Raw genomic sequence first — 10,000 nt, forward strand, 5'->3', positions numbered from 1 at the left:
TATCATCGATGTGGCATAAACAAAACTTCTCAACTTGCAGTCAATTGCCTCACTGCTATCAGTAAGATTTGACTGAGACCGACAACTTTGCTGTGAAAGAAGATATCACAGCTGTCCAGTTCATCCCTCGATGTCCACCCCATGTTTAGAGCAATCCCCCATTCTTTGTGGGTTGACCGAGGGTCAGTGGAATCCGACAGATGCTTGACCACCGAAAGAGATGTCACTTCTACCCCCAAGGCACAGGCGCTGGTGAACAATTAATACTTCTTGAAGGAGAGTGATAATTAAGAATTGGAAGTGTATTCGCAGCGACTGGTGTCGTCGTTGTAATCATCTTCGTTGTCGCCATCATGATCATCATCAGCAGCAGCACCACCAGCATTGTCGTCGTCGTCATATTCATCGTCGTCGTCGTTGTCGCTATCATGATCATGATCATCATGATCATCATCATCATCATCAGCATCATCAGCATCATCATCATCATCATCGTCATACTCGTCATCGTCATCGTCGTCGTCGTTGATGTTGTTGTCAGAAGCTTCCTCATCATCAGTATTGAAAGAAGAAGAAGGAAGAGGGTGAATAAGACGGGTTGCAATCAAATAGGGGTTACTTAACTTACTTACTGATGTTGACAACTAAAAAGACAGCTACAAGACAGACAGACATACACACAAACAACCACACTAGGACGCAGTTACATGTAGACCTACACACACTGACACGTAGGCAGACAGACAGGCGCATTCAGTCATTGGGTTATTAACAATAGCAAAGACAAATCCTAGTTGCGCTTGACAATATTTGTACTTTTCAAAAGGATACGACGAGTAGTCAGAATGAAGTCAGGTGCCTGTTTTCGTCTGATCCGGTAAATCCCCTGGAAAAGCCCATGGATCCTATTCCAAAGTGGTCGGCAAGACGTTCCTGCAGTGGTCAAAATAGCTGCGGTCAAGTCGTCATGTCTGAGTCACTGTTGACAAAGACAGTCAGTCTGTCTTGGTCAAGTCAAGGACACAGTAGGGTAGTCGTGTGTGGGTAGTCGTGGTGGAGGTTGGAGATGAAGGAGAGGGGTGAGGGTGTTTGAAGCAGAGAGAAAGAGAAATAGAGAGAAGGGATAGGGTGGTTCACACCGACACATTGATGCTTGATTGATTTAGTTTATTTGACTTTTTTTTTTACATTAAAAGAAAGAAATGTTCGAAGACTCGGTCTATTTGGACCACAGTTTTAGGCTTACCACAACCACTTTCTCGATTTACCCTTAACCTCTTAAAAGTGAATTTTATTTCCAGTTTCAGTGTTTAAAACCCGCTTTTGAGTCGTTTCTTCTCCATCTTTGGGAATCCGACAATTTCACATTCATCAGAAACGCCTAGCTATTGAGAATCGTGCTCGTCCAGCACATTTCAGTACATTTCCCCAGAAACATACACGCACAGATCATACAGAAAGAAGACGCCAGTTTGTGTCGAGTGCGCTATTAGTTTACATCTGACCTCTACCCCCTTACTTCCGTTCCGTCTCGGAGACCCACACATACTTCCGGTATGGTCCCGGCTGTACACAATTCTTGTCTTTGTTTGGAATTCGCGAATGTGTTGTGCATCGCATACCTTCAGCTGTGGCATTTGTTTGTGTAAGAATGGCTTAGAGTTACACTGTTGTAGGTTAAATGTGTGTTTAGTAAAGGGATCTGAGTCCTTATACAACTACCTTGATTGAAAGATAACCGTCGCGATATAACCTTCGTGGTTGAAAACGACGTTAAACACCAAATAAAGAAAGAAAGATTGAAAGATAAAGTTTGTCCTGTGTTTGTGTGTAGAAAGTGTTGTTGAATACAAGAATGACTCAATTGGACCCGTTGTCTTTGTTTACTTTCCAAATGTCAATAACTGTCTTAAAATATATATTTTGTGAGGTGGACGAACATTTGTAAAGGGTGTTCTCAAATGAATAGATTATTAATATAGTTCTCGGTTATAACTTCGGACGTGGTGGTACGCAATTTTACTGCCTACATCCACAGAAGCTATTATTTCACGTCATTACCAATTTGAGATAAACAAAAGTATGTCATTTTCTTGCGGAAAAAGCTATGTTTTTGATAAAACTAGACAATTTATAATTCAAATATCATTTTCTCTGTCAATAGTATTGTATGTTTAAGGGAATCAACAAAAAGGCTTTAGAATTAGTTTCACTCCGTCAATAGAAATGTATGTATGTATTTCATCTTTTGTTCAGGGGAAGTAATCACAGGGCTAGCTGTTACGACACTCGTTACTTTGGAACACTGTAGCCCATTACAATAAATTCTCGAATCTGCATGTGATTCACTACTTAGACCATCCAGCGTACCTGTAAATGTGTGCGTTTTGACATGAATTGCATAATATTCTATGTATGTACATGTCTGCCTGCCTGCCTGCCTGCCTGTCTGTCTGTCTGTCTGTCTGTCTGTCTGTCTGTCTGTCTGTCTGTCTGTCTCTCTCTCTCTCTCTATGTCTCTCTGTCTCTCTCTCATTTCTTTTGAGCCCCCCCTCTCTCTCTCTTTCTGTGAAAAACTGTATGTCTCTCAATCAGTCTGTTAATTTTGTCAGAAAGTTAAACTGTTAGCGAGTTAGGTTTTGTTCCAGTCTGTCAGTTAGGCTGTCTGCCTTTGAATCTTTGTGTTGATAGTATACCTGTCTTGTAGGATATATATCTGTCACCGGAAAGGCGGATCCCTCCACACCCCTATAGCTAATCCACCGTTTTGCACATTGTTTTATTTATTTTTTTTTGTTTGTTTTGTTTTTTTGCCTCAGTTGCATGCAGTCCGCTTCAAGCTGAAAAATAAATGAAAAGAATGAAACCCTAATTTTTTTTTTCTCTTCTTTCTTTCTTTCTCTCTACAGCTGAGCGTCCTTCTTCATTGGCGTTTTATAAATTTATCAATTGCATGTGGTTTTCTACAATGGACAAAATCTTGCATCTTTAGTTTTGCACATTGTTGTTTGTTCATTATACATGAGTCGAGCGTCTGCCAACACGCAATGGAACAGGTAGGCGTTAATCTGATTACTGCTGACAGACTGCTACGTGGTATACAGTGTTAATACAATACACGGTACGGTGATAATTCTATTTTAAGAACTTCCAAATCTGAAAAATAGGCCTTTTTATGAGAGAGAGAGAGAGAGAGAGAGAGAGAGAGAGAGAGAGAGAGAGAGAGAGAGAGAGAGAGACAGAGAGAGAAGAGAGAGAGAAGCGAGAGAGAGAGAGAGAGAGAGACAGACAGACGAGACAGACAGACAGAGAGAGAGAGAGAGAGAGAGAGAGAGAGAGAAAGAGAGAAAAGAGAGAGAGAGACAGACAGACAGACAGAGAGAGACTGACAGACAGACAGCCAGTCAGACAGAAAGAGAGAGAGAGAGAGAGAGAGAGAGAGAGAGAGAGAGAGAGAGAGAGAGAGAGAGAGAGAGAGAGAGATTGGATTGGATTGGATTGTATACTCATTTAGGCCATAGCCCCTTTTGAGGGGGGTTAACATATACACAATGACATAATACAATACACGGTACGGTGATACTTCTATTTTAAGAACTTCCAAATCTGAAAAATAGGCCTTTTTATAAGAGAGAGAGAGAGAGAGAGACAGAGACAGAGACAGAGACAGAGAGACAGAGAGACAGAGACAGAGAGACAGATAGCCGGAGATAGAGAGAGAGAGAGAGAGAGAGAGAGAGAGAGAGAGAGAGAGAGAGAGAGAGAGAGAGAGAGAGAGAGAGAGAGAGAGAGAGAGAGAGAGAGAGAGAGAGAGAGAGAGAACTCAGGAACTCAGGAACTCAGGAAATTTAATGCGAGGCCACCGGCATATACGCATGGGGGTTTACAAAAGACACAGGAAAAAATCGGAATAAAAATCCACAACAAAATTTCATGGTTGTACAGGAACAAGAAAAATATATATCGTGGCACGAAAATTTACAAATTTTGTCTCAAAGTATCAGTCATAGCAACAATTGCCTGTTTGAAATTTCTTCATCACGTAATTTCATGGCATAATAACAATACATGGCTACAGCTCTATTAATGTATATACTCTCATTTTGTAGCAGAAAAATCAAGGGTGGTACATGTACATTGTCAGTGAAATATTTCAAAATATATTTTACACGTAGATCCTGGTATTTTGGGCAATGTAGCAGAAAATGTATTTCGTTTTCCACAGCAGGACAAAACGGGCACGTGTTTGGTACAGCACTATAGCGTTTGTTTCCATTCAGGTCAATAATACCTAGGCGTAGTTTGACAAAAATGTTTCTAAATTTAGTAAGTGTGATATCTGTTAGGTATTTTTCCGGCTGCAATAAAGACTTGAACGAACTATACGTTGAAAATCTATCACTTTCCATTATCTTACCAAACCATTCCTGCTTATAGCAGTCAATCAAACGCTGTCTAAACGCACGCAGAAAAGCTTTTTCATGAACAACACCACCATTCAGCCATACAAAGGAAAACCCACACATCCAAACAACGCTTTACCGAGCAAGCCCAATTTTGCAAATCAACCTCATTTCCGGGTAACCTTGAAAATCTTTTTTTTATCCATCTCGTACGCTTGTCTAGGTAATCTAACCAAAAACATGTTCTGCAGCTTTAGCCAGTACCTGATAACACTGACAGTACTGTCAATGAATAAAGGGAAACGACCGAGTTCTCCATATGCCATCGCGTTTGGAGTTCTTGGTAAAACATTCAAAAATCTTTTACAAGCAAACAAATGCGGAGATTCAACAGAACGAAAGCGTGTGATACCCCATATTTCAGAGGCGTACAAAAGCATAGGTTTTACTAGCGCATCAAACAATTTAAAAAATACACTAACATCCATGCTACCTAAGCTCCACATTGTTTTCATGATTTCTACCACTTTTCCCTTGGCTCTGCCTGCAAATTCTTCTAAAGCAATGTCAAATGATAATTTTGTTGTCAATGTGACACCCAAATATTTATAACTGTTTACAACATCCATAGGTTTACCTTGATAAAACCATTTTTCTGTCTTAGATAGATGACCGCCTTTCCGAAAAACCATTACTTTTGTTTTCTTTAAATTTACACTGAGGCCAAGGGCAGAGGAGGCTTGTTCAAGATTGTTCAATTGGTTTTGTAGTCCAACAGGTGTTGTAGAAATCAAACAAATATCGTCAGCAAAAAGAAGCAAAAAAATTTCTTGTAATCCAGGCAAAAACTGAACACCATGCCTTCCATTTGAGGTTACTTTATCGGCTACTTCAGTAATTAACAGGGAAAAAATCAGGGGAGACAACATGCAGCCTTGTTTCACCCCGGCAGGGCAATCAAAAAAGTCAGACACTTCAGGGCCCCATCTTACACATGACTGGACAGAATCATAAATCCCTTGTAGCATACGGAGCATTTTCGTCGAAGTTTTTATTTTTTGAAGAACGACCCACAAACTATCCCTGTCTACAGAATCGAAAGCTTTCAAATAATCAATAAAAGCAACGTACAGTTTACTTCTCCTTTGTCCGTACAGACATTTCTTAATCATAGTCACAAGTGTAAAAAGATGATCAATAGTTGAATAGTTTTTTCGAAAACCAGCTTGTTCTTCACATATCTTGTGTTCACTCTCTGCCCATTTATACAGACGCCTATTTAGGATGGAAGTAAAAACTTTACTAATAGTACTCAGGAGGGAAATGCCCCTATAATTTCCAGGATTATTTACATCACCCTTTTTCAGTAAAGGAACTATCACGGACTGACTCCATTGTTTAGGAAACACACCAGTGTCATAAACACGGTTAAAGAACTTAGTGAGAAAAGGGGCAACAATATCCTCAGCTGCTTTTAGAAATTCTGCTGGTATTTCATCAATACCAGAAGCTTTCCCTGCTTTTAATTTTCGAATGGCTTGTTTTACCTCAGCTAACGAAATTTGTTCATCCAATTCATAAATATGTACATCTTCCTCACTTTCTTCATTTATTACATTTTCGTTTTGTTCAGGCGTTGAAGCTGTGTGCTGTCCCAAAATGTTTTCAAAGTGATCTTTCCAGACATCGATATTTATAGTAGCACGGTTTCTCTCCCTTGGGCGAGACCGCTTTACCGTTGACCAGAACATGGAAGGATTTTTTCTGTTTTCTAGTAAAGAATCTTGTACTGATTTTCTATGTGCTTTCTTTTTCTCTTTTATCATATTTTGATATTCAGATCTTTTTTGCAAATACTGTAGTTTATCCTCAACCTTTCTAGTGCGAGAGTACCGACTAAGTAATCTATTAACTTCACGTTTTCCCTCCCTACACTCTGTGTCAAACCATCGGCTCGTACGACGCTGACGGCCTCCAAAAAACACCGTGCATCGCATGCACCGACCCGCTTCTAAAAGCGTGTTTACAAACATTGTCAAGGCAGCGTCAGAGTTATCATCAATACATGCAGCAGCGTCATCGATGGCAGTTTGACCTTCACGTGAAGAAAGAAAATCTAAAAATACACTAGCTTTGGAGGAATCCCAAGTCAGTTTCTCTGAACTAGTCTTATTCTCACTGTCTACATCAGCGTCAATTTTTAGGGCAGCACACACATCTAGCCGAACAGGCATATGATGAGACTCAATGCGGTTGACAACAGAAAACATATTTACATATTCAACAAAATCAACTGAAGACAAAAAGTGATCAATAGTACTATTTCCTCTTTCAGACACAAAAGTGAATTTATCATCGAAACCTGGTTGTACTAATCCATGCAGAGGTACAAGGTGAAACATGCAGCAAAACTGAATCAGTATTTTACCAAAGTTATTTGTCAAAACATCTTGTGATTTTCTTTCAAAAACATTACCATCCTCATCATCATCTTCTTCATCAACACATTCAAGACACCAATCCCCTATTCGGGCGTTCAAATCACCTCCAAGTAAATAGTACACATCCCTGCCAGCTTCCATTAAAGACAAAATAAACTGTTCTAGCATTTCTAGAGTACAATCATAATCTTTTTTATCATAGTACACACTGCCCACTGGATGATTATACAGACCAATAAACATCATGTCTTTCTCACAACCAAACAATTCTTTTGAAAGTTTTACGCACAAAACATTTTCACTCTTGGTATCAATAGTCTCAACAAAATCCGACAGACATTTACGAATCAACATAACAGTTCCACCAGAAACATGGCCCATCTTGGTCAGTTTCACACCTGGTGAATGAAGAACAATGAAATCACTAAAATAGGTACTGAAGTCAAAGCTTGGCAAAGTAAAGGTTTCAGACAAAAAGCAAACATCAAAAGAAGTTATGTAATCAACAAAATCAGGGTCAGTTAGCTTGGCAATCAACCCATTTATATTCCAACAAAGAAATGAAAAAGAAGTATTCAATTTGTCCTTATTTGCTGTTGCAACATTATTTACATCAGGTGTGTTTTTGTCATGTGCTTGTGTGTCTTGTTTGTTTGCATTGTCATAGCCTTGGCCACGCCCCTATTCGCTGTTTCCTGCACGGGTGGGAGTTCCACGCACGTTGCGAATGTAGGCCGAGTACCCACCACCTCCACTATCGCCACCCAATGTCATGTCTTTGTGGCCCTGCCGATTGGCTGAGCGGGTCACACGCTTATCTCTGGCGTCACTCTGCCCGGAATTCCGACCGGAATTTTCTTCAGTGTCACGGCTGTGACCCTGAGTGTCACTGACGTCACGCTCTATTTCTACTTCGCTGATTGGTTGACGCTGCTCGTGATCAGGGGGCGTCTCCGAGTCGGTGTTTGTCAACAAGCCGGGGCCACCCGGCCGGCGGTTGTCAGCACGGCGATCATCGTTGTTTCTGGGGTTGTCATGGAAGCGTAGCTTGCCGTTTGTGTAGTAGGCCGTCTTCCCCTCCTCCCTCAGCTGTTTCAGCTTCTGGGTCTGCCGTCTGGTGAGATCTTGGGCCGCTCTCAGGTTGTCGTGCTCCATGTCGCTTCGTGCCTCACGGTCTTTCATGAGACGCATCGCATCGCCCCAACGTTGGAACTTGGCAATGATAGGGCGGGGGTTGGGATTCTTGGGGTTGGGTTTGCCGAGGCGATGCGCTCGCTCGATGACGTCAGGCTCCCACTGCTTCTGAGGAATGTATGTGTCAAGAACGTTTTTCACTGCAACAACACAGTCAGCATCGGTGTCGCCAACTTCTTCTGGTATTCCGAAAAACTTGACGTTGTTGCGACGGGAAAACCCCTCCAGCCTGTCAACCTCTGCCTCGAGGCTAGTCACCACACGATACAGATCGTCTTGTTGTGAGGAGAGGTTGGAGATCGACTGTTCGTTCTTCTTGAGGGACTTTTTCATTGTCTCTTGCTCATCCCCAAATTTCTTCATCAATGTCTCTTGTTTTCTAAGCATGTCTTCTTGTCGTTTGAGAAAGTCCGCCTGTGTTTGCATGGTTGCCAGAACGACATCCAGCTTCTGCTGCAACGACTGCTCTAAGTGTTTGATGCTATCTGCCACTGCAGTTGACTCCGCACCACCACCACTACTTTCGCTACTGCCACTGACAGCAGGCCCAGGGTTTTCCTCTAGGTCATTGCTCAATCTCAAGCGTCGTATCGCGAAGGCAATCACTGCCAGGCACAAAGATGGCGCGTGCTGTGCGTGCGGAAAGGTCACCGCCATCGGTGACAGGTGTACAAGGTCATCACTTGGCACTGACAAATGGCCAGTCACTGTTGACGAATTATAAGTCACAGTTCCCAGGGGTGGGAATGGCGCACTAAAAGCACTTTCTGCAACATCTTTGAAGCAGCACACGATGTTCGCAAGAAAAACAAGGCATCCCCAAGTAATGCACACGTCGCTGACACTGATTTCAGAACTGTCACCATACACGGGCTGAGCACAAAGCCGGTTCAAGAAATGTTTTGCCACACAAGCCAGATGAAAACGACCAATACTGGCCCTCCAAAGTCCTACCTCGATCATTTTCAGTAGATTTCTGCACACAATCACTTTAGACTTTCACTTGTATAGTTCTGGAGACTCAAACTTTGATATAGCCACTTTGAACTTGAAAAATATCCATCTTGTCTGCACTGTGAAAAATTTCCCCTCCTGCGCCATTCGTGGTCGACCTTGACCCCCGAGAGAGAGAGAGAGAGAGAGAGAGAGAGAGAGAGAGAGAGAGAGAGCCGGAGAGAGAGAGAGGGGGGGGACATTTACAATGCAGGGTTTTAAAAAGGTGGATTCCCTGGATTTAATTTTGTGTTATAAACTTACTTATGTCCAGTGATAGGGAAACACAACAGATGACTAACACAAAATGCCCCTGCTGTTTCTTCCTTCTTTTCTTGTTTATTTCCTTCATGTCTTTTCTATTTCTGTCTGCTTCCCCTTTTCCTCCCATCCAATGTTTCGAAGCATTTATTTGACTTTGTTTTATTATTTTTTTCCATCATCCTTCCTTCCTTTGCTTCCCCATTATTTCCTTCCTTCCTTCCTTCTTCTTTTTCTTCTTCGTCGTCTGTGTTCATGGGATCAAACTCCCACGTACACTCGTGTGTTTGCACACATGGGTTTTTACGTGTATGAACTGCACGGTGGCCCAGTGGTAAGGCGTCCGCCCCGTGATCGGGAGGTCGTGGGTTCGAACCCCGGCCGGGTCATACCTAAGACTTTAAAATTGGCAATCTAGTGGCTGCTCCGCCTGGCGTCTGGCATTATGGGGTTAGTGCTAGGACTGGTTGGTCCGGTGTCAGAATAATGTGACTGGGTGAGACATGAAGCCTGTGCTGCGACTTCTGTCTTGTGTGTGGCGCACGTTATATGTCAAAGCAGCACCGCCCTGATATGGCCCTTCGTGGTCGGCTGGGCGTTAAGCAAACAAACAAACAAACCCGGCCATTTAAGCAACCATACGCCGATTTTGGAGGATATTCCTTCCTTTCTATCTTTCCTTGTTTTCTGACTACAAAATCCCGTTCC

The 10,000-nt window shown here is 42.2% G+C and overlaps 1 protein-coding gene across 1 annotated transcript in view; it reads left to right on the forward strand.

Moving 5' to 3' along the window:
- LOC138980199 (uncharacterized) overlaps positions 1 to 10,000 on the forward strand; it is an 85,599-nt gene that overhangs the window by 43,067 nt on the left and 32,532 nt on the right. The window lies entirely within an intron of this gene.

The sequence above is a fragment of the Littorina saxatilis genome, linkage group LG11 (genome assembly GCF_037325665.1).
Source record: "Littorina saxatilis isolate snail1 linkage group LG11, US_GU_Lsax_2.0, whole genome shotgun sequence".
Taxonomy (NCBI): domain Eukaryota; kingdom Metazoa; phylum Mollusca; class Gastropoda; order Littorinimorpha; family Littorinidae; genus Littorina; species Littorina saxatilis.